This window comes from Lynx canadensis, chromosome C2 (assembly GCF_007474595.2).
Source record: "Lynx canadensis isolate LIC74 chromosome C2, mLynCan4.pri.v2, whole genome shotgun sequence".
NCBI classification, from domain to species: Eukaryota; Metazoa; Chordata; class Mammalia; order Carnivora; family Felidae; genus Lynx; species Lynx canadensis.
This window is the reverse complement of record NC_044311.2, coordinates 64,842,625-64,868,511: the sequence shown is the minus strand read 5'-3', so window position 1 is coordinate 64,868,511 and position 25,887 is coordinate 64,842,625. Positions and strand designations below refer to the sequence as shown.

Sequence of the window (25,887 nt, the reverse complement as noted above, 5' to 3'; positions counted from 1 at the left end):
CAAATATTTTCCTCCAGATTTCAAGGACATGAAAGTTATCTCTAAAGTCACACTTTCCATTGGGAAACTAGCTTACCCTTTCAAGAAAAATATTTTAAAACTGAACAATCTGAAAATGTATCTGGTAGCAGGCTGTTTCTTACAGAGATAAGCTATAAGGAGTTTTACGGAACAGTAAACAGTAGCTAAAGACTGATTACAAAATTAAACTGCAGACAGATTATAAATAAATAGAAAATAGGCTACTACGGGTCTCTCACTCCCCTGATGAGCAAACTCTTCCTTGAGGATGCAGTCACAGATTCAGAGCTAAGAGAGCTGGAAAACTCATTAGAGATCTTTCCCCCCTGATTCTACCTACTTCACCTCTTAGAGAAGTTATTTTGTGTGTTTGCCTTCAAAGGATCATGTCATCATTACCAAATTATTCGTATTTGAGTATCCTGATACGGATACTCGTTTGGAGCCAATTCCAAATGGAACCCTTTTGTCCTGTCCTGAGATTGGAAAAGAGATGGATAATCTTATCTGGCACAGTGGCAAGAGAATTCAGATACCAGTAAGAAAACAGAAGCAGAAACTTTAAAGCAGAATCCTCAGCACAGGAATGCATAAGGAAGATTCTTTGTCCTTAGTCATTTGGAACAGAAGAGAAAGAGAAGTGAATGCTGACAGAATTACCTTTCCCGAAGGGTTTAAGAGGCTCAAGTGGAAATTCCAAAGCAAGTATCACCATCAAAGGAAATTTCTGGGAGGAATGGAGTAGGAGGAGAGGGCTTCAACAACTGCAGGATTCTGAAGAGGAGGAAGCCTTCTAAAGAAAAGCAGGACTTTCTGAAGACATTTTGGGGTGAGGCGGGTGATTTGGCAAAATGCAAAGAACAGACCACAAATGAGAAAAGACCAAGAATGCTATGTAATTTTCAGGTGCTATGGAACACCAGAAGAAAAATGAGAAACATACACAAAACTCAAGGCTTGCCTCAGAAGTATTTAACAAGGAGGAAAGGGAACAAAAGCTACAAGGAAGCAAGTGATGACAATGGGTCACTCGAAAGAAATCTTAATGATCTAAGGAGAATAAATGAGTTTTTGCAGCAATAGCTGATATAGTATTTTGACTTCTTTCAAAGGAGTTACCGATAGTTAATATTTTAAAGAGGGAAACTACTTTTTGACTCCACCTAAATTCACTTAGGTCTTTCATTTGTTCTCCTCTCTTTTTGATCTCTATTAGTTATTCACTTAGTTAAGATTATATTTATTTTCTCTCAGGGGTGCCCCAGTGGCTCCATCGGTTAAGCGTCCGACTCTTGGTTTCGGCTCAGGTCATGATCTCATGAGCTGTCAGTCCGAGCCTCACAGCAAGCGTCCCCTCATGCTTAGTATTCTCTCTCTCTCCCTCTCTCTCTCTCTGCCCCTCCCCTGCTCGCTCTCTCTCTCTCTCTCTCTCTCTAAATAAATAAATAAACTTAAAACAAATTGTATTTTCTCTCAGTGTTATAGGGGCATCAGGAAATAACAGAAATTAAAATGAGAGAAAGATGAATGAATGAATGAATGAATGAACAGACTGATGAAAAAAGTACTTGGAAATACTGTACATAAAATCAGCCCTGCTCAAATTGCAAAATGTCAATCATAATGCCTAAAGAATCATCAAGTAGTGATAAAGAGAAAAATCCCACTTTCAGGAAGGAGAAAAGTAGCAGATAACTGGGGAACTAGAGACAGGTAACAGGCGTGAGCACAGGGGGAACTTGCCGAGCCAGACAAGAAAAAGAATATTATTTACAAATGGCTGCAAGGAGGAGTGGGGGGAGCGGGCGGGGATTGACTCTTGATAGTAATGCCAGCAGGGCACCAGCTTCAGATATCTTTATTGCATCACAAGAAACTGTTAAGAAGGAAGTAAAACTGCACAAACTTAACCTCAGTACCAGCATGAGCGTCTCATGCAACCACTTTTCTCAGTATCCCTAAATGGGCAGACATTCTGATACAGAAAACAAATCATGATTTTTGGTAAGTATCCCCTGGTACCAGGTTCACGCATCATGCGTAAGTTTGTGGAACCAACAAGTTAATCCTGGAAGAAAGATCAGAGATCTCTTTGGTTCTTTGCTCCAACTTAGTCAAGATTGTGTAACTTGTACATACATAATCACTTCCTGCCCACTGAACAAAGCAATTAATGGACTGGGCACAGTTTCTGAGATAATTAAGGGAAGAAATCAACCCGGCCATGTCTCACTGCAGTTCATTTTTAAAAAAAAACACGAAACAGGAAAATATAGATATCATTGTTTTGTTGAATAGTGGCCATTCTTTACATGAGTTTCCTCCCACAAACAGACTGTAAATGACATACTGGGAAAAGAATTTGCTTCAAAATGGCTCTAACAGGGGCACCTGGGTGGCTCAGTCTATTAAGCAGCTGGCTTGGGCTCAGATCATGATCTCGCAGTTCATGAGTTCGAGCCCCATGTCGGGCTCTGTGCTGACAGCTCAGAGCCTGGAGCCTGCTTCGGATTCTGTATCTCCCTCTCTCTCTGCCCCTCTGCTGCTCACACTCTGTGTGTGTCTCTCTCTCTTTCAAAAATAAGCATTAAAAGAAAAAATGGCTCTAACAAAATATCCACCATCCATATCTTGCATTCGTTATTAAAGGGTAATGTGCAGACTCTGCCATTTTGGAAGGGAAAAATAAAAACTGGTAAACCTTTACAAGTTCAGAAGCATGGACCATTCATACAGCATGGAGCCTACAGAGGAAGAAGTACCAAATCAAAAAGGAAGGAGAGAGAGAAAGGGAAAGAAAAGCAACTATGGCTCCCAGTCATGGCTTCGATGACTTCCCAGGGCTGGTTCCATGATCTCAAGAGGTCCAGGAACACTTTCCTGACCAATGAATCCAACCTTTTGCTTAAGCTCGTTTGAGTGGGTTTCTGCTATTTGCAAGACAAGTAATTCTAGACTACTATTAAACACCAAAAATCTTTCAATCTTCATGTATTTTCAAGCATCTCAGTTATTTTTTTTTCAAAGGTCCAATTTTTAAGTAATCTCCACACCCACGATGGCACCCAAACCTATAATTCCGCATCAAGAGTCACACACTCCCCGACTGAGCCCGCCAGGTGCCCCATCTCAGTTACCGTAAAGTGAAAATCTCATATACTTCCAAGAATTAGAACTGGAACACAGCTTTAAAATTAATACCAAACAAGTTTTCTGCTGCTTCAAACACAATGGGCTATCAGTGTCAATATTGCTCTGTTAAGTCATTTATTCAGTAAACACTTAATGATTACTTCTTGTTGGCCAGGCACTGTATTAAACGAAAAAGGAAAGTGTCCCTGCCCTCAAGGAATTTGTCAGTGAGGAACACAGAGGGAAGTTAGAAGTGTCCCTGCTCCTCTCCTTGCCACACGCCTCAACTCTTGGGCTCAAACACTACTTCTAACTGAACTAAAGGCTCCCTAAGCTTCAGGTACTGGTTCACGCAACCCATCAGTTCCTCTAGTCTTCTACTTCTAAAGGGGAAATGAAAAGTATGATGTGGGCCTGCAGGGTTTTCTCTCACCAAAGTGGGTAATCAGCCTCATGACCTAGAGGACACCGAGGAAAGCTTGGTCATGGGTCCAACTCACAAACATGCCTTACCCTCTGTCTTCTATCACCACCAACTCTCACCTGCATGCCACCGACAACTGCCACCCGGTGCCCCAGAGCAATGGGACTGACATTTAAAAGAGGGACTTATCATTTCTAATTAAAATCCACCACCTTACACTTTTTCTTTAAGATTTTATTTTTAAGCAACCTCTATAACCAACATGGGGCTCAAACTCACAAACCCGAGATCAAGAGTTGCACGCTCTACTGACTGAGCCGGTCAGGCACTCCCACCAGCTTTCATTACTTATGCAGAGGTTCGTTACAAAATTGAGTCATGAGAATCCTAAGAGAGAACATTCGAGAATTAAGTGTCAACTGGTTCACCATGAGGGTCCTCCTTTGAAGATGGAAGCCCATTGTGGAACATTAATAAGCAACAGTCAATTCGAGCCAAAGACCTCCCACAACTAACAGGAGCTGACTACCTGGCTAAATCTTCACATGGCTGCAAATCCAGATATGTATTCCCTAAAGATATAGGTCAAAAGATGCCTAACTGGTTTAAAACATTTCAAAATGAAGATTCTCACTAACTACATCATTCAAAAGAACAGAGGAAGGAATATATGCTACATGGCTTCTATTTGTCTAAAAGTTTTATTTCACTAAGCTATAGATAAACATCCTTATATGCAATCATCCATCTAGTATCCTGGAAAAAATATCATTACGCTAAAGGTTAAGCAAGTTTATACAGGCTATCAGCTGTAATGTTTTCAATGATTACTTTTCCACGGCAAAACACGAACTGCGTTACTGATTAAGAAAAATAAACAATAACGCCTAACTTGTATCTCTGCCCTGATTTCTTGCCAAACTTAAATACAGCAGATGTATTTCCAATAAACGGGTTAGACAATCTACAACAAATTCTAGCTAGGTGGTCAATAATCCATACAACCACTTCAAACCTAAATGCCTAATCATGAAAACAATTTTTCAGCTTGAAATGTTCAACTCCCACACACTCTCTGAATATCAGATGAAATTCTCAGTCATTTAACTCTATTTTTACATGTAAGTTTCAAACGTCCCATGCCATAGGGTGCAATTAGTGTCAGGAATCCAAAGAACTAACCTCAAGAGTCATCAAAAAAAAAAAACCCTGGGAGAGTCTATGGCTCCTATGGAAAAAGCTAACAGAAAGCCATGTTTCTTTTACAAATGAAATTACAAATATGGATTTTAAAAATGTCCCCCAGATATGTTCTACAGCATGATACTGCCAAAATGTGTTTTACAAAACACACATACAAGCTACACGTACTACAATTACCATGAAAGAATCCCCTGCTTTGCTTATTCTTGCGCATAATTGTAGTGACAAATGAATGAGGAAAATAAATGTTATGAAAAATGCTGGTATTGATGACAACCAGCAGCAAAATGTTAGGAGCCAAAGAGTCACCACTGTAGGCGAACTGCTAAAAGGTTTTAGGAATTAAGACAAAGAGAGAGGACAACATTCAGAAAAGCTCCCTTGGTTCACTGTTCTCTTCTTATAAAGATGTTACAAACTCCTTTCTCACAGATTGTTTCAGGAAGCAAAGAAAAAGCTGTAGGTATAGTCGATAACAAATATGATGACCTTCAATTATAGTGCTTCAGCTCTGGAACGCAAGAAGTTAGTTCTGTTGTACACGAACTACACATCCATTCAAGTAGAATGATTTCTTTTACCTCCTCTGGACGCAAAGCCTGACACATCTCCTTCTTCTAGCGCTAGCTACTCCTGATGTTAAGGAAGTCCCTTCAACTTACGACCTTCCTTTCACCACGTGTTTCTGGGAAAATCCAATTGCTTTTGAATGTCTTAGAAGAATGAATTATATGGGACGCCTGGGTGGCTCAGTCAGTTAAGCATCCTGATTTTGGCTCAGGTCATGATCCCAGGGTCATGGGATCGAGCCCTGCGTTGGGCTTCACACTGAGCCTGGAGCCTGCTTGGAATTCTCTCACCCTCTGCCCCTCAACCTCCCACCCTGCTCATACTTCCACTCGCTCTCAAATAAATACATAACTATATAAAAGAACGAATTATATACCAACTGAGAATCTGTAATAGAACACGCCAAAAGAGCAAATATCAAAATAGCGATAAAGATCTTCTGCCTTATTTTAAAAAAAGATATAGGAGGGACATCAACTTGGTAAACAAATAAAAATCATCTTTTAAAAGATCTTCTAAAAACCGAAGACACAAAAGAAGTCGTGGAAACCAAGTGAGCTGTGAGATTAGGAAATGTAACTCTGAAAGGCAGTATGACTAGGATGTGCAGGGACAGGCTCACATATTTTCTCTGTAACATTAACTAATACCAACTTTTTCGTCTTGTTGCTGAAACCACAAAGTAATTGATTGTCCTAATGAATAAACAGATTTTCCTCAACATGAATGTTGCCTTTGAAAAGCAAATTTATCTTCTGAAAGAAAGCTGTGACAAAGCCTTCCTTCAAGCAAGTTTCCAACAGCCAGTGGGAGATGTGAGAGACTGGGCAGTCTGCAAACCTGTAGTGAACAGTCTAGAAGGGAGCAAGTTCTGACACTATTCAGAAAGCTTTTCTACGCACCTAACTTGCAGAAATCCATTCATGATTTCAATGTGGATAAGGGCCAAATGTCCCTACAACTGAGATTAAGAATATCAAGTATTTTTTTTTTTTTCCCATGACATTGTTCTTCTCCCAGCCCAACAGTCAACTTGTATGCTGCATTGTATGATTTTTTTTTTTCCTCTCCCCGCAAGTTAGAAAATTTAATTTTCTTCGTTTCCAGCCAGGGGCCACTCAAACAAATCTAATGGGTGTAGACAGCATTTCCTGCCTACTGTAAGAAAATAATAGGATTGCCATTATTAACATGGCCTGAGGCATGCACTGAGGTGGGGCACTGAAGAAACTGACCTTTAATTTTCATCAGTTAGCCTGCACTGACTGCCTGGTTTTTGTTTTTGTTTTTCTAATAAAGGTGAAGGTTATTTTTTTTCTCCAACACGAAGGTCTAACACTGGCTCATTCACTCTCATGGAGCAAGCCAGGCTCCAATCCCTATTATCCTTTCCATTCAACGGTGTTTATGTCTAGAAAAACCCTGCCGGTACACAACCAGCTAAAACTCAGTTTTGTTTTTCTTCTCTTACTTTGTTGGACCTAGGCTTCCAATCTGTAAGAAGTTGGTGAGGTTTAGGTCCTGCCAAAACAGAGAAAACTATTCACGGACACTCCGCCAAATAAAGAAATGAGCATCCCAAGAATGAGCGGCAAGGGTGGCTAAGATTTCCAGAAATACTTCAAGGTCTCAACCTGCAGGGCACTGTTCCCCAGCAGTGGCAGTGTGATGCCATTACAGAGATGAGGGACACCGTCTGAGGCGCTGACCCAGAGATGAAAGGCAGGTCTGGGGAGCCCCATGGTTTCACCCACCGATGTCAAGGCCTGATCTTCTCTCTTAAAAATGGTTGGAACAACATCCACAAGAAAAGGGAGAGGGAATGAGAGGGAGGGACTCTGCTTTATTACAACTCCCCTTTGATCCTAGACTTTAGGAGAGGAAGCAGAGCTGTCATAGCTCTACTTAAAAAGGGACAACCTCTCTTTGAGGGGGCAGGGAGGAAGAAAAACACTGGTAGGAGCACATGTAATAATTAAGTACTGCCTGGCGTTCAGACATGCTTCTTTCTCCCCCAAAGGGCTTCTTACATATATTATTTCATTTTATGCCCGCATCACCTTACTAAGGCAAGCAAATTAATGTATGGCTTTGGAGAGGAGATACAAAGCTGTCCCATAAACAAGGATACTCAAGGAGTCAGTGGCAAGACCAAGAGAAAAATCAATGACTTATATTCATATCCACCTAAAATAACTGGGAACACTTTTAAAATAACGATCATCCTATTAAGAAGTATGTCCAAGAGTTAAATGACTGTAGTCAGTGAATAAAATAAAACAGCAGCCATCACTTGCTAAGCCCTGGCTCCAAGCTCTGTGCCAAGCCAGAGAGTCCTAACAATTCCTGTTCAAAAAGCCACTGAGACTGAGTAACTTAATCAAAGTCAGACTTTGCAATCTGCAGTGGGGTCTCATTCCCCAGAGCACATGGGTTCAGTCACTCCTCGACAAATGACAATTAAGGATTCACCTTTTACCAAAACCATGAATTCCAAATGAAATGAGTAGTTTCCCATGTCCTGCCAACACAGAAATCGTGTGGAGAATCTGCTTTTACAGACAGCAGCTCAACAATTCCCAAGGAGAATGATTTCTCTTGAACCTTAAAAGAGGTTTCCTTTTCATCTAACCTACCTTGCAATTAAACTTTCTAGAAAATCATTCTATGCTTTTTCATGAAAAATATTATGAAAGCTATTTCTTGAAACCTGTTGTTGAAGGCACACAAATACAGCAATCTGTGTTATAAACACTTAAAAAAAAAAAAAAAAAAGGTTCTCCATTCACCTGCCAAGCAGAACATCTGACAGTAAAACTGTCCCTCTACTGAACTCATGGATGACTCAATGGAAACCAGAATGTGGAAAACTTGCCACCCCACATGAAATATAATAGGAACAAACTCGCTCACCTTTGTGGGGCTACATCCTTCCCAAACCCTGGCCTCATCTCTTCAGGCCTACAATCCCTGCTTCTCACAAAAAGCGAAGAATAAAAACTTCCAAGACTTGAAAGTTCATGGCAAACACCTGGGACCCGAATTATTCCAAATGAAATGAAGCTAAGGGGACCTAGCAGAGAAATGTATTCGAATCCTTAATTCTCTCTCCTTTTAGCCAACTACTAAGCCCTGGTAGGTCTGAACAAACTTCTGAGAACACCAAACTAAACTGAGAGGATCAGAAAGCGAAACAGAAATAGGAAGTGGCATTGTTTCCATGTGTAAATTTAATAGAACAAGCAGCAGGCAAAATCTAAAAAAGACAGGTTTTAAAATTCTTCAGATAGTTACAGGTATCATCAAGATGCAGTGAAAGCCACAGCCCAGTAATCACATAGCAGGATTAAAATATGTCAAAATCAGACAGACCTGGAAATAACTGGGTTTCTTCACTAATGAAGAAATTTTAAGTTAAATGAAGATACCTGTTGCTAGTTAAAGCCTGAAGTAAAATACAAGCCTTTCAAGTTGCTACCCATTTCTTCTCCCTCCTCCTTGAAAAAAAACAAAGAACAAAAACCAAAAACAAGAACAAAAAAAAAAAAGAGCATTTTAACAATTAAACTTACTTCCTAAGAGGCTCAAAACTACAGACTGTATAATTTGTTCGAACAGGAGTCTACATACATGGGCGAGTTGTAGGATCCCTTCACCCAAAATTCAGTAAATTTCCACCTTTTGGGTGACGGTGGCAAAGGTGCACAAGGGCTGGACAGAAGAGGAGGGTCCAAGCAATTTAAAACAAAAATAAGGAAATAAGATGCCCAAATCCTAAAATAAACACATTCCTTTTTTTAATAGCTGCTTTAAACTGTTCTCTTCGAACCCTAAGGTATAAAATAGGTTTTTAAAAGTAAGTATTCTTGTTAGTTGCAGCCATGGTAATCTGTGTGTGAGCACCTGCCGTCAGCAAGCCTGAGAGTTGGGCTAAGACCGAGGCTTCCCAGCCTCCAGCTTTCCAAAGAGGAGGGCACTCAGGCAGCCCAGCTTGGGGCAGTACTTCTCCGGACGGTTTCCCATTCACAGCCTCCCTCCTGGGCCGAAGAGAAACAAGAAAAGGTTCAAAGAGCCCTCCCCATTCTATGGCAACACACGCCCCAGAGAAGCACACGGCTCCTTTGGGGCCGGGGAGCATTTCCGGGAAGGAGCAAGAAGTATTTGGATGAGACAGCCTGAGAGCTCCATCATTAATTAGCCTCTTAGCCCGCACAGCCCCACACAAGGAATGAAAGAAAGCAAGTCGGGCCCCACTTCAGAGCCTTGTCCTGAACTCACCTCAGTGAGCTCACTTTCTAAAGATGGAGTAGAGAACTAAAGGATTTCTAACAAAGGAAGCATTTAGGGATGCCAGCTCCCCAGGTTTAGCCTGGGCCGTCTGGGAAAGCACAGGGCTCCTCTGAATCCTGAGGTCACCTTTCATTAACCACAGGGGCTGCTGCTTTGAGCTCAGAGATGAGGCTCGCTCTAGTCAGTTCTGTGCTGGTCCCATCCCTGTGGTTGCCTCCGGAGCAACCCAAACACCACAAACTACTAGCCTCCAAAGGAGAGAAAGGGTTAGTATTCGGAGAAGCAGGCTCTGCTTTTCCAGGTGCAAATTAGAAGCACAGGATCTTGCTCTGTGCAAAGTAACTTACATGAAAGGCTTCAAGGAGAGGGATGCAAGTAAGATGAGCAAAACTGAACCACCACTCAGTAAAAAACCTCTCAGTTTCTCAGACGTCCAAATAAGACAAAAACTTCACTACCATTTCCTAGCCCACTGCTCTAGATTTTTCCCATTCACTACATTGAGTTTCTTATATATTACTTTCTACCAAGTATAATTTTCTTCTCTGGTTTCTCTCATCCTAGGGTTAAGTTGCTATTACAGAAAACAATTTAGGAAAATCTCTCTCTTGGGAAACATCCAGAATATCCTAATTGTTTCAAAAATAAATTTTAGGCTTCTGGGCAATAGACAAGTTCAGCACATGCAAGGCCTTCAACTAACACTTGGCTTTAGAACCCAGCTTGCTACATTGGAAACACAACTGGACGTTATTCCAAGTCGGAGATACAAATAAGATATTTCATGTAAACTAGTGAGAAGCAGTGTAATGAAGCTGAAAAAAGTTCTGGGATCAGTCTAGGTGATATTCTTAACCTTCTCGAACATGCCTTCTAATCTTCAATTCACTTACCATTTCTAGGGCACCTGGTATGCACCCAGCTTCTGCTGTAGATACTGGTAACACATACAGAAAAACAAAATAATATCTACCTTCCAGGGCTAGTTTTTTGAATATGGCGCATATATATATATATATATATATATATATGTGTGTGTCTGTATGGAAATGCCTGGCATGTGGTAGGTGCTTCACAATTGCTGGTCACTACTATTATATTTCACATCTGACTTGTGGTCACAGAGTGTAAGTTTAGCGCACAAATGACAAGTGTCCTAAGCCAGTTTCTATATAAAACTGCCAAGAGCTGGTTATTGTTTTACCCTAAAGAATATGAGGATAGGGGGAGCCTGCGTGGCTCAGTCAGTTAAGTGTCCAACTCTTGATTTCAGCTCATCTCATGGTTCGTGGGATCAAGCCCCGCATCAGGCTCTGCACTGACAGCACAGAGCCTGCTTGGGATTCTCTCTCTCCCTCTCTCTGCCTCTCTTTCTCAAAATAAATAAATAAATAATTTTTTTAATAATAATAAAATAAAGACTCCCAGATCCCACCCCAGACACAATGAATAAAAGCTCCCTTGCACCATCCACCCCACTCATGCTATAATACTTTAAAAGATTCTTCTCTTCTCCAGTATACTTTAATTCCACCTAAAATAGCTGAGGCCATTCTCCTCAAGTTTCCATGACATGCTCTTTGACCCTTTCTCCATGGCTTAGTTTTACACCAAATACTTTGGCCACTAGTTTAGCAGAATCAACTACCTCAGCTGGGCCCCCAATATCTTAGCAAGGCACATTTTGTTTTTTTTCTATCCTTGCATGTCACCCTTCTAGAATGTCCCTGTAAATTGATCATTTTAAACTTCCACAAATCCCTGAAAAGTTACCTTTTTCATAAAATAACTTTTAAGTTTTTATTTTGAGAGAGACAGCACAAGCAGGGCAGGGGCAAAGAGAGAGGGAGAATCCCAAGCAGGCTCTACCAGGGCAGAGCCCCACACAGGGCTTGAACCTGTGAACAGTAGGATCACAACCTGAGCCAAATTAAGAGTCAGTTGCCCAACCGACTGAGCCACCAGGTGTCCCATAAAATAAATTTCTTAATTTATAATTCCCAAACTGAGTCCCAATAAATAGGCAAAATATATACAATCAAGGACCACATTTTTAGGGAACAGAAATAGAAGCTGTTTGTTAAAAATTTTCAAAATCCATTAGTAATCTAATATAGATATGAAAAAGCTCATGTATTCTCTGGAAAACCCTTATTTACATATTTTTTCTTTTTTTCCTCTTTTTTTTTTTTTTTTTTTTTTTTTTTTTACCATAAACTCTACATCCAACACGGGGTTCAAATTCATGATCCCCAGATTAAGAGTTACATGCTCTATGGACTGAGCCAACCAGGCACCCCTTTCATTTCTTTAAAATAGTAATAAATGAAAAGCCAGGCTTGCACTGAAGGTGACTCATGCCTTTGTTTTGTTTAAATATTATATCTCTACTATGAGAAGAAAATCAGGAACACTGTTGGAAACACAAAAATGTCCACAATATGGCCCATGCTTCAAAGAGGTCCACGTCGGTAGAACAAATACTGACTGAGCACCTGAGATAATGCACCAAGTTTAAATGGCACATTCAACCTGGGAATTCATCCATTCAACCATCCAAGGAACATTTACTATGCACTCACCACGAACAACCCTAAGTTAAATCAGTAATCATCCTCACATTCAAGTAAGGGTGACAAGGAGACAACCAGACAGCACGGAAAAGGACAAGTGTTCTAAAAAGTACAGGTAAAGGGAGAGAAGAATTTAAAGAAAATACAAAGTACCTAAAATGATGGTTCTGGAATGGAATGAGGCTATGCAAAATGGAATGGGACATTCTTTTCTTTTGAGTAGGCCGAAATCAATGAGGAGCACTCTGCAAACACGTTATAATTCTTTATATCTCCACTAGATGTAAAGACACCATGACTCTCAGTACCTTTTGGTATCAGTTGGTAATGATAGTTACCTCTAGAGTAATTAGTGGGCCATGAAAATGGCCTGCTATGGTATGAATACTATTTAAATACACAGCAGAGAAAATACAGTATACCCGTAGAGAGGGCACAGCGCACATACACTACCACCATACCTTTGCAACTTTACACTGTTTTTTTTCCAGGAGTTCAGGAATTAACGAACTATCAGGGACAATAAATACTTTTTTCTAATTACATATGCGTGTAATTAAAGTGATGTAATCTTCCCTAGAGCTTACTTGTATATGAACTTAAACCTTCCCATCTGAATTTTTGTATCTTCAGTATTCCTAGCATGCACTTCACATCTGATTTTTAAGCTTTGTACTTTATCACTTAATGAAAATCCCACCACCTTTTTCTAAGTGACCTACCCAAACCCAACACCAGTATCTCAGAAGGAAAACAAAACAAAAAACAAACCACCAACGCTCAGGGTGCAGTAACGACTACAAAATTTTTAGCTGCTAGAGACAAGTTCAGATGCATAAAACAGAATACTACATGCTTTTCTTTCACTCTATCCCTTCCAACAGGGTTTAGTCTAAGGAACTGAAGAATGTTAGCACCTAAACACTTCCAACATGAGTACTGAGATGACTTAGGCCGTTTCTTTAAGTGGAAATCAAACTTCTTCCTAAAGTACTGAAGATGACCAAATGGAATAAAAAATATGACAGGTCTAATTGTACATCCCTGGTTTTTAGATGACTCACAGTGAAATTTGGGATAGACTACCTTTATGTGCCTCTCCATAGTCTGTGGATGTTAATAATCTGATTCATCTTAATATTAAAATGTCTTTTTGTTTTCCCCTCCAGAGATCTACTACTTTTTAAATAGCTTCTTAAATTCAAGTCAGTTAATCAAATGAGGACTCTCCGAACTCTAAAAATGGCCTAGGGAAATCTCCCTTTAGAATGCAATCGGAGGAAGAAAAGGAAAAAAACAAAAACAAAAACACCGCATACCAGCATGGAGGTAGACCAAGGGGGAGCAAAGCGAGACAAACTGAGATGGTATGGAATAAATCTCCTTCATTATTTTTTTTTTATTGTAGTAAAATACACAAAACAAAACATCGAACATTTTAAGCACTTTTCAGCATACAATTCAGCGGCGCTGAGCACATTCACAGTGTTGTACAACCATGACCATGATTCGCTTCTAAAACTTTTTCATCATCTCAAACAGAAACTCTATACCCATTAAAATGTAACTCCTATTCCCCCTCCCGACAGTCCTAGTAATCTCTGTTCTACTCTGTGACTATAAATTTACCTATTCTAAGTACTTGGAAATACACAGTATTTGTCCTTTTGTGTCCAGCTTATTTCACTTAGCATGATGTTTTCAAGTTTCATCCATGCTATACAATGTATAGGAATTCCAGTATTTTTTATGGTTGAATAATATTCCATTGTATATATCTACCACACTTTATCCATTCATCTGTGAATGGACACTGGGTTGTTTCCACCTTTCAGATATTGTAAACACTGCTGCCATAAACACTGGTGTGCAAGCATCTGTTTGAGTCACTGCCTTCAATTATTTGGGGTACATACCTAAGAAAAGAACTGCTAGATAATTCTGTACTTAATTTTTTAAGAAACCACAAAACTCTACCTTTTACGTTCTCAACAGCAATACACTAGGGTTCTGATTCAATGTATGTTTAAGTATTTTCTGATTCACTAATTCAGAATGTTTATTTCTATAACTCTAAATCGGAATGATTTTTCCTGAGACAAGAAAAACCACAGAAGAAATATCCAAAGACTTAGTATTTTCCTCCTAAACAATTTAAACAATGGAAGATACGGAATGTATCATAACAAAAACTTTGTTAATATAAAAGGAAGCATAATATCCTAAAAATATCTTCAGCATCCCACACAATTTGTAACGTAAAAACAGGTCAATCTGACCCCTAAAAAGTCACATACTAAAAAATTTCATTGTCTGAATAAATGGATGTAAATATACTGAGATATTTTTAAAGAAATTTACTCTTCTTACCAGTCAGTTCATTCAGCACCTGCAATGAAACTGTCCAGGAAGGTCTTGCTTTAGTAAAAGCAAAGGAGAAGAGTGTGTGATGAGTTTATTTAAATACTACTTGGCATGACTTTCCCCAAGTCCGCCCCAGCAGAGGCAGGGGAGGTGGGCAACTAAAAGCAATAATGATGTTCTTAAACCTTTAACACCTGCTCTCACCAATCTGCCATCAAGTGCTTACAGGTGGTAAAAGAAATTAACAAGTAGCAAAGCAAATGTCAACAGAAAAACTCCAAAACCCAATGAAGAGGCATAGTTGGAGGCTATTGGTGGGGGCAGGGTGAGATAGATATTTACTTGTTGTTGTGATTTACTCTGCATCCAGAAATACATTTCTAACTGTTGCTGGTAAACTGTTCCTAGAAGGGGATGGCATTGGGTAAATCAACAATGTTAAAGGGCTTCTGCATCTCTGTCAAAGTCCAGCAGTAGAACTAGCTTCAACCCTTAATGCAGTTTTGCACTGCTTTTAAGTAAACCGATTTTTCCAAAGCGCTTAAAAGTGGTTTGTTCTCCTAATTTGGTAAATATTCCCTCTGAAGATCTACTTAAACTTCTGTTACAGTAAAACCTTCTCATATAGAATAAGAAACCAAACTTTATCTTAGACCCGCCTGGATACTTGCAAATTCCTAATTAGTTACATCAAGAACAATGGGGTTATTTTTAATAGAGATCCCTTTCACATGTTGTGGAGAATCTGAATCCCGTAAAAGTAAATTAAATCAAGCTATTTCCTGGGATATTTCCTGAAGATTTTGGAATCTTCAATTACTTCTCAAACATAAGACATTTGCTCATACATAAAGACAATTTTCTAGACAATTATTTCAACAGAAAGCTTTTCACAATTGAAGACTATGAGTTAATATTAGGCCAACTTAGTTTAGGTAAATTTTTCTGACTGGTTGCCTTTATAAAAATCTTCATCTTCCAGAGTCAAAACGGGGATGTATCAGAAGCCTTAAGCTCGGATATAAATTTAGTTTTAAACATAGCCTGTAAGCACTCCAATTTTAACACTTCTCAAATTTCAGAAAGGATTAAAGAACTGAAGTTGCCACCATCCTGCCCTAGGAGTTTGGTGGCAGACACGGTTCTCTACACAACATTCCAAAAATATGAGCAAAGTACCCCTTCTCTTGTAAGTTAATAAAAAATGCTTTGCATTTGCCCCAAACAAGTCAGAAGAGAGTAGAATATTACATTAACAAAGAATCTAGTCTAGAACTCAATACATGCCTTCTGAGTCAACAAACAAGTGAATGAAAGAAAATTAAATTTTAAAATCAAGCATAACCATATAATAGAAGGAATATTTAAAAACACTGATGCTGGGGCGCCTGGGTGGCGCAGTCGGTTAAGCGTCCGACTTCAGCCAGGTCACGATCTCGCGGTCCGTGGGTTCGAGCCCCGCGTCGGGCTCTGGGCTGATGGCTCAGAGCCTGGAGCCTGTTTCCGATTCTGTGTCTCCCTCTCTCTCTGCCCCTCCCCAGTTCAGGCTCTGTCTCTCTCTGTCCCAAAAATAAATAAACGTTGAAAAAAATAAAAATAAAATAAAAACACTAATGCTTACTAGAATCTCAAATAATGCTAACTTCAGCTCGATCTCACTAAAATCTTCTCCCTCCAGTTGTTTAACACTGACAAGCAGTTGTCATGATATCAAAGAAACAAAACATTAGGAGCCAATCCCTGAACCAACAGGGAGTATTGCCAAGGGCATCTCATCAGCCAAGGGCATTGCAAATTACAGTCCAGGAGTAACGGAATGCTAAACCTGCATAGCTCAGCCCGGGACAAAAAAGATTCAAGGACCGATCCACTGTCAAAATGAGAAATACCCCACCTGTGGATGGCTAAACACCATGTCTATCTTACCCGATTTTCATTTGGTGGCTTAAAAACTTCCTGTCTCCCTATCTCCACCCCGAATCCTTCATATTTCTGGTCAACAAGGACCGATCCTTGCCCATAAACCTGAACCAAAAACACCACCACCACCACCACCCCGCCCCCCGCCGCTAAGCTTGTGACCAGGGGCTAGCCTCTTCTTAGCTCTACCCTGCAAAGTGCCCAAGGACCATCAATCGTGAGCCTGTTCTTCACCCCTACACAGACTTGCCTCTGTCTAACCACAAGGATTCAAGTATTTTCTGCCTCGCTGAAACACGTAACACCATACCATACTGTATAGTCTAAGGCAAAAAAGGATATATGTGTATACACGCTTATGAGTAGTTTCCTATTTTCAAAGCCATTCAGAGTCAACTATAGAACGATGCTTCTCCTCAAGCACTTAAATGCATTCCCCACAGCTGCAAGGATGAGAATTAAGGTTTGCTTGAACATGCCTTACCACAAAAAACTCATTTAATGGATTAACCTCATTAACATGAAGAAAAGGCAATTGTAAGTTCTAAAATGGAAATGCAGGTAAATTGCAAAAATCCCTCTACACTGAAAATATTCTCCTCCCTACCACCCCCCCACCCCCATTTCTCAGCGGTAATTACGGAAAGCTCAAATAATAGGCTTACTAAGATACTATACAATGACTAAAGCCCTGTGCCTCTATCATTCAGTATTGGAAGTTCCTCTAAAAGATTGCACTCTTTTCCCTGCCTCTTAAGAAAAACCCTGAACCACGCAAACTGGCATGCCACGTCAGCAATGCTAGCCAGCTATAGGCTACATCTAAGGAAAAACTTCCCCAAAACATGGAGCTGGGATGACTTATGTACCGTACAATTTTGGAGAGGTCACAAATCAACTATTCTACTAGGGGAGGGAGAAAATGAACACAGCAATCTAAAGCTTTAAGCTTTATTTACTCATCAGAAAGGGGAAAATAAATCATTTTTCAAACTGTCCACGTGCAATGTGGACGTCCCTAAAAATGCGCAAATTAATAGAATAGGAACAGCTCAGTTTTAAACTTTGATATATAACAAACTATGGAGTTTGCATATGATTTCCCCAAATACTTTTCAATACACTGACTCATCAATCCCTTGGGACAACTATTTGGGGGACGGGGAGATGACACGTGACACGGATGAGATGTTTTCTCTTCATAATAAAATCGGGACACCTAAACACCTAAACTGAGAGAGGTTCAGAAGTTTATCAAAACACACAGCTAAGGGGCGCCTGGGTGGCGCAGTCGGTTAAGCATCCGACTTCAGCCAGGTCACAATCTCGCGGTCCGTGAGTTCGAGCCCCGCGTCAGGCTCTGGGCTGATGGCTCAGAGCCTGGAGCCTGTTTCCGATTCTGTGTCTCCCTCTCTCTCTGCCCCTCCCCCGTTCATGCTCTGTCTCTCTCTGTCCCAAAAATAAATAAACGTTGAAAAAAAAAATTTTTTTTAAAAAACACACAGCTAAAAAGTAAAGCAAGTCTTTGGCAGCGTAGATGTTCTGATTTCAAACTGATGCTCTGAAGCAGCCCTCACTAGACTTTCAAGATTTCTAATCTTTGCCCATTATTTGCCAATCTTTCAACATCTTTTATCTTTCAAGGTTTTAGTAAGTCTCCCATTTGTATTAGTGACTTGACATTCAACAAACGGAAACATATATCATGAGTTAAACGGTGTTTCCTATATTGGTCATACTCACGAGAACACTGTAATCCTATTTATAACGTGGTCTTTATCCTGGTTCCTTGAAAATAACTGGGCTCCCAAGGGTCAGAAATGGGTATGAAAAGGGTGTTTCAGCTCTCTCAACAGTGTCATTAACTAATGACTTACCTGTGACTGAATTTACAAGTTTGAAAGAGCTTGGAGGCCATGCAATTCACAGAACACTAACATGATACAGATCAACTTAGCCCCGATTTAGAAGTATAGGTCTTTCAGGATCATGTAATGCTCTAGCGTCGGGATAATGAACTGCAACCAATCCTGGGAAATACGGTAACTACGAAAGGTACAACAGATTCAGATATGTTTATACTGAACCTGGAAGTTACTTCTTTAAAAATCCTCACAAAAAGAGATGACTTTACCATTTGTCTTTCCCTGCAAGTAGTATGCCTCCCACACACAAAAGTATTCGACTACTGGACATTTATGTACAGAATCCAGATGAAGGCTTATTATTTAACATGAGTTGGAATTTTCATGATTTCATACAAAATCAAGAAAGTTGTTGAAATTCCTTCTGTTAAAAGAATTCTAAAGTGCAAACAGAAATAAATGAAACTCACTAATCAAAACCACCACTTGACCATTTGCCACCAAGTGTTTCTGGAGGTTTATTTTCATCTTAAATATATTCTTCCCAATTCATAGATGAATCTAGTGTTTTATATCTGAATTTTATTCTTTGACAGTAAAGCAATGATTTTAATTCTTCAGATTACATGTCCACCTACATAAGGAAAAGCGAATGATGGTTTCACTGTATTATTTACCTGCCACTTATGCAGTCATATGAAAAGAATCACCCACTGAACTGGCAAACATGGCTATTAAGCGGGTCATTTTTTTTTTTAACTCCCCATCAGTGACTTTTCATATTGCCTATTTACACTCCTTTATTACACTAAAATAACCAAAAAGGTCTGCCTTTTCAGCAATTCCTATAAACAATTATTTCAAGCAAACAAGAAAATGTCATTTAAAGCTCTGTCCATCAGTTTTAATTATGCTATGTAAGCATTTTTTTTTAATGTGCTTATTTTATCCACTCCAGGTATAAAAGCAGTACTGAGCTATCGCTAACTTAGCATTTAAATTCTACTAGAAGGTTGACTCTAAGCATCTTCTGGTGGTAAAAAAGAACACTGAACTAGATCTAAAAAGCAGTATGATCGAGTTAAATGTGAATGTATCTGGGAATCAGAAAAGTTCTACACTGTGATCTCCAATATGGTAACCACTTAGCCACAAGTAGCAGTTTAAAATAACTAAAAGTAAATACAATTTTTTTAAAAAGTAAATAAAATGTAAAACACAGTTCCTCGATTGCACTAGCCACATTTCAAAAGCACAAAAGCTAATGTGCCTGGTGGCTGCCATGCTGGACAACACAGCCATAGAGCTATTTCCATCATTAAAGAAAACCCTGCTGTTGGTAGCAATGTGATCTTACACAAGTCAGTTTCATTTCTGAGAACTTCAACACCCTTGTGTATAAAATGCTCATAACATCGCCTAAATGTAAAGATTGTTATTAGAACTTTAATGAGATAATGTATTTAAAAGCACAGTACACAGGCCTTAGTACACATTAGATATTCAAGAAAGAGTAGTTATTAATACGATTCTACACTAGACTTTCGCCAAGGATGGCAACCGTCCTGGGCCTTGTCTTCCTAAACTGTAATGTTTGAGAAGTTCTTTTGGTTAACTTCTAAGGACACTATCAAATCCTTCCATAGTAAATCGAGTGTTAAGGAGAGCCATCACATACTGAATAAATTACTACCTAGACTCCTAGAGCTTCCTAACCAATCCCAAGCATTCTTCCCAAAACCCCCAAAGAGTGGGGCTCTCCAATAGTCCGCAAGTCTGATGGGAGCTATTTACAAAGACTGTCCTAAAAGGTTACGGGAATATCTTTCTGGAACTGTATATACTGTAATTAGAAACTACAACCCCTATTCCATGATGATATCTTGCACTTATAACATCTCTTTTAAAAGAACATGATCTTTACAGATACATCTTTCTTAGTATTTAAACCAAAACACTTTAAAAGCACATACGAGTTTAAACACAACTTTTTAATGATTTTTTTAAAACAGCTATGCCTCATTCTTAGCCATTTGTGGGTGACCCTCTAAACAAAGTGAGAATTACACCTTCATGGGTGAGGTCCCCTTTGCAGGGCCAGAAACATGCCCAAAGACTTTACTCTCATTAACAGCTGTTCCCTGGGAACCAGGAAACTGAATGAACGCTGGGTCCACAAAGCCTGCCTCCAATGAGGGGGAACCAAGCCCCCCCCCCAAAAAGCACAAAACCAGGGCCACTGGCTGCCTTGGGTTCTGGACCCCTTCCCCCGTCCTGTCCAGGTCTCCAGAGTCACAGTTTTAGCCTGAGAGTGGAAAAGCAACTCAGGCAGTAGAAATCAGAACAGAGCGGTGCATTTTTGCCCAAGGCCTGTAGCCTCAAAAAAAAAAAAAAAAAAAAAAAAAAAAGTGTTATTCCAGAGCAGATTCCTTTTCTTCCGGGTCTGTCTGCTCCCTCTGACTCTTTGCCCACAACCACAGTGCCTCCCCTTTCCCAATGCCCCACCTCTCTCCACGCTTTAAAAAAAAAAAAAAAAAGTGGCTTATTCCTCTCCCTTAGTTTTTCCCTAGCAGGGCCTGGAAACTGGCGGAAATTCAAATCAAATTAGCTGCACATTAAAAAATAAACGGACAAGCAATCAAAGGGTGCCCACCCAACAAAAGACCTCGCCCGTTCCAAAATATGATTAAGCCTGGGTGTAAGAGGGGGAGGGAGACTAGAAACCGACGGGGATGGAGAGATAAAACGTGCGGATTGGGGGCCCCAGCGTCGGCTCATAGCGGCCCAATTCCAAATTTTGTTCCAAGGAAATGCTAGGCAGAAGAGAAAATAAAAAGTTGTAACTTTTAAGGAAGTCGCAAAACTGCACTGTCTGGATAATATGCCACTGCTTCCCTTCGTCTGGGATGGCAGGGTGGGAGTTGAGATTCGAAAAGCTCCAACTCCAATCGCGCACTCCTGGAAGCCTCTCCGCCAACGGCGCCTCCAGGCGGCCCAGCCCAGTCTCCCGGGACACTGGGCTCCGTGCTCGGGGTCCCACGGGGCGCCCGGACCCGGACCTCTGGGAAAGTTCGCTGGCACAGCCCGAGGCCCCACTTTCCTCCCAGGGTGACAGGCCCTTCCCACGCTGGCCGGCCCCCGCCCCGCCGCGGGCACCAGACGGTCCGCGCGGCCCCTCCCGGCCGCCTCCGGGCGCGGATTCCGCCGCCCGCCCCACCCCCGGCCGGGGCGCCCCTCGGGGTGACCGACTGACCGGAGCTACGCTGGCCCACACACCGGGTCGCCCGCTCCTTCCCGCCGCGCCCCGTTCCCCCGCCCGATCTTCCAGCCGCTAGGCTCGCCGAGTCCGGCCGTGGCCGCCGGTTACCGCCCCCAGCCCGGGGGGAGCCCGGGGGGCAGGACGGGGAGGGAGGACGTGGCGCGCACGGAGGTGGCCAGCGGCGAGGCGGGGAGTGTCCTGGAGAGGCCCGGCCGGGGGCAGGGGGCCGGCTCGGCTCCCGGGGCTGCGGGCCCGGACCCTCCCCGCGAGCATCCCAGGGTCTGAGGTCCCGGCCCGCCCCCGCCCGGCGCGGAGAGGCGGCCCCAACTTCCAGCCCCACTTCGCACGCCCGCCCTCCTCCCTCCACCATATGGAAATCTACAGCCTCAGAAAGTGACACGTCGAAGATTCCTCGGCCTCTCCGCCCGCCCTCCCCCTCCCGGGCAGCGTTCCTGCCGCGGAGATTCCGGGAGGGGGAGCAGATTCCTCGGACAGAATCTGCTGGGAAGGATGGGGAGGGCGAGGGGGGGAGGGAGAGCCCGGGAGCCACTGCCCAGATTTTTTTTCATCAAGAAGAATCTACCCGCTTCTTTCCCTCCTCCAAACCCAGGCAAGCTGGGGCGACGGGAGGGGGGGCCAGAGCCCAGCAAGATGCGGCCCCAAAGTGGAGACCAGCCCCCTCCCGGGCCCCGTGTTCCCGGGGTGCCCAGGCGAGCGCGGGGCGCCCTAGCACTCTGGCGCCAAGTTTTCCCCGGGAAGCCCGGCGCGCCCGGAGCGCTCCGGGACAGGATCGCACTCCCGCGGACTCCGCGTCCGGCCGGGGCTTTCCAGCGCGCGGGACCCGGCGGCCGAGGTGCGGGGTCCCGGTGCCTCCAGTCTGCCGATCGTGCACGCCTTACCTTCCCTCGGGCTAAAAAGCGGGGCTCCGGGCGCGCCACACACCGGGTCGCCCACGCCTCCCCAGCCGGTAGTCTCGAGGATCCCCGCTGCCCCTTCGCTGCTCCCGCCGCCGCCGCCGCCGCCGCTCTCCTCCTCCTCCGGCCGCCGCCGCCGCTCAAATAACTACCAGGAGGGTTTGATGGGGGATTCCGCCATGTCAATGATGTCGGGACCACATGGGGATTTGGGGCCCGCCCACTGCCGTAAACTGCAGAGTAAAACCGCCACCACAATCTCAGCTCCGCAGGACTGTGGGAGCCTCCCGTGCGCCCCAGGCCTGCGCAACTGACGAGACACTCTTTGATTCAGTCAGACTAAAGAAGTCGGAGGCTTTGGGGAACTAGCAGCTCCTAAAACTCGAGGGCTGGCGTTCTGCAACAGATCACCAAACAGCAATATAAATGCAGTGTTTGCTGAGTAATAAGCAGAGCGAAGACTCTATGACGCTTTTTCATTTACACATCTATTAACTTTTTTTAAATCCCCACAACCTCGTGAGCTATTTCGTCACTCCCTTGTCTATTTCCCACAGCACTTGTTCACACAACCAACATAGCATGAACAGATTTTATTATACCAAAGTTAAAATGTCTGTTTCCCCCTTTCAGTACTCATATGCGCTCACAAGGGCACTGATCCGTATTCATATCTGTATTTCTGTCCTGTCAAACATAGCTGAGTGCATAATGGGACCCCTTAGATAACTGTTGAGTTTATATTAAGTAAATGTAACGTATTCCTCTTGTAGAGGCTCAAAGTGGTTAACAGATTGCATCCCATCCACCCCTCAAATTATCCAGGAGGGAAGAGGCAGTTTTCCCTGCCCTCTCTCCTCAGCTTCCCAGGTATTCTAAATAATGACGTTCAGCATCAACTATCTGATAAAGTTATTGTACATAGCACTGTATTAAAGCCAGAAAAACATAAAAGAATACTGCAATGAAAAATGTTTTAAAAAGCTATTATAGCACTCAGATCTTAGCTCAGACATGTAGAGATGGGATATTATCACAATTAGCCTATGAAGAAGGAGGAGGAGAGGGGAGCAGAAGGAGAAGAAAAGAAAGATGTGTCCAGATTTCATGTTAATGAGTTTTCTTGAACCTGGCAAAGAACTGAAATTTCAGGGCAAGCAGCAAACCCCAGTCTTCTCAATTTCTCTTGCCTGCTTTTACTTCCTTTTGCCAAGTCTTTCCTTCCACATGTGAATTTAACCTTCTCCCCTCTGAAGTTTGCCAATTTATCTACTCATTTCAATTCTTCCACATACTTTACGATTAATTCATTCAACAAACATGTATCAGGGGTACTTTATTCACGGCACAATGCTAGGTTGATGCTGGGGATACAAAAATGATTAAGACCTGGGGTGCCTGGGTGGCTCAGTCAGTTAAGCATCTGACTCTTGGTTTTGGCTCAGTGTTTGAGGGTTCAAACCCCACATCGGGCTCTCTGCGGACAGCGCGGAGCCTGCCTGAAAATCTCTCTCTCCCTCTTTCTCTGCCCCTCCCCTACTCTCTGTCTCTCTCAAAAATAAATACATGAACTTAAAAAAAGTTTCTTTGAATGAACAAGACCCAGTCAAGTGGAGGACATAAGCACTAGATTCAGAGCAATGTGAGAAGAACCAAAAAGAATTACAGAGTTTATGGGGACAAGAGCTATCAGACTGTGGGGAGGCGGGCAGTGATTTTAGCAGGAGCTCAAAGACAGACGACTGCATGATCTTAGGACAGTGATGAGGAAGAGGTATGCTCCAAACAAGTGACAGCACGTGCACAAGGACAGAGGTGTGCTTCCAAGTCCTGAGAGTTCAGCGGCACTGCAAGACCTGGCTCTGGGGGAAGCTGGAAAAGCTGAGACCAGAGCTGGAAGGGCGGTGGGGGGCACTGCGTTTTTTCTTTTCTTTCTTTCTTTCTTTCTTTCTTTCTTTCTTTCTTTCTTTCTTTCTTCCTATCTTTCTTTTCTTTCTTTTGTTCTTTCTTTCTTTCTTTTTCTATTTTTCCTTCCCAGGCAGGACTATCACCTAGGATTAGAACCATGTTTTTAGAAAGATGGCTTCAAGAGCCCCTTTGGAGACATTTGGCTGAAAGAAGCCAATAAGGACGGAGGGCCACGTTTGCCTAGATTTGCTAGTATCTCACACATCCCCAAAATCGAATCGTAAATTCCAAAAAGAAAGGAGCTATTTCTCAGTATTCTGGTTTTGGTTTTGGTTTGTGCGTGTGTATGCTTTTTTGGGCCTAAGTTCAGCAAGTGCTTGAATCCTATTTCTCCTCGCACACTCCTGTTTCTCTCCCGATTTCAGTTATTTCTGCCTGTTTCTTCCACTAGACTGACTTCGTTCTAATTAAGAAGAATCAATATATAGAATACAATTGTAACTGTATGTTCATACACATGATCTCAGTGCTTCATTCATCTTCTTATCCCAGCACCTCATACCAGTTTCGGCACAGAAAGAAACCACAAGAAATGTTTGCAGAATGAGAGGAAGTATGGGGTAGGCAAAGGGCATGGAAATTATAATCACACAAAAGCCAATGATGATGGGCAAGTTATTAAAGTTCTCTGAGTCCTCTGTTAAACATTTAAATAAATATTTATTTGTTAAATGGTGATTTGCCTTCTGTTAAAGTTGTAAGAATTAAAAGCCTCGAGCAGCCAATACTCAAATAAATATTGGTTTCTCTTTGAATGAATGAATGAATGAATGAATGAATAGAACGGGAATTGGAAACTTCAAGGAAAAAGATGGACCTTCAAAAGGGCTCTCAGGGGCACCTGGGTGGTTCAGTCAGTTGAGCATCTGACCCTTGATTTCAGCTCAGGTCATGCTGACGGTGAGGAACCTGCTTGGGATTCTCTCTCTCCCTCTCTCTCTCAAAACAAATAAATAAACGTTTTTTTAAATGTCAGAAGGGCTCTCAACTGTACGTTGAAGGGTTCAAATTGAATGCAGTGAGGTTATAGACTCATGGAGTGATTGAAGTAGGTTTCAAAGCTGACTATTCTGGCAGCAGGATGCAGAAGGCTCTTGTCAGAAAGGGATGCCCTGAACCTCCCCTGGATGGGAGATGATACAGGCTTAGGCCAGAGAGATGGTCTGCAGATGGGAAGGAGGGCCTGACTGCAAGGCAATGAGTCTTCCCATATGGTGTTGACAACCCAAGTCACCTGCCTCTCTAGGTCCTAAATTGTGGAACTGTAATCATAACTTTGCTCCAAAAGCATTTTAGAATTTGCTCAATTACAAAAATTAACATCCAAATGGAGATGCCGGGAAGATAAGGCCTGTATGAAAATATACAGACTTGTAAGCCTTTC

At 42.1% G+C, this 25,887-nt stretch overlaps 1 protein-coding gene across 2 annotated transcripts in view; it reads right to left on the bottom strand.

Moving 5' to 3' along the window:
- FNDC3B (fibronectin type III domain containing 3B) overlaps positions 1-22,603 on the bottom strand; it is a 365,061-nt gene extending 342,458 nt beyond the window's left edge. The window contains exon 1 of one of the 2 annotated variants that reach the window (XM_030328930.1): positions 22,521-22,603. The gene's annotated coding sequence lies outside the window, so the exon portion shown is untranslated. Of the gene's footprint in view, positions 1-21,615; positions 21,724-22,520 lie in introns of those variants that run through there. The other variant, XM_030328931.1, reaches the window with a different exon arrangement.
- Positions 22,604-25,887: the final 3,284 nt, after the last annotated feature.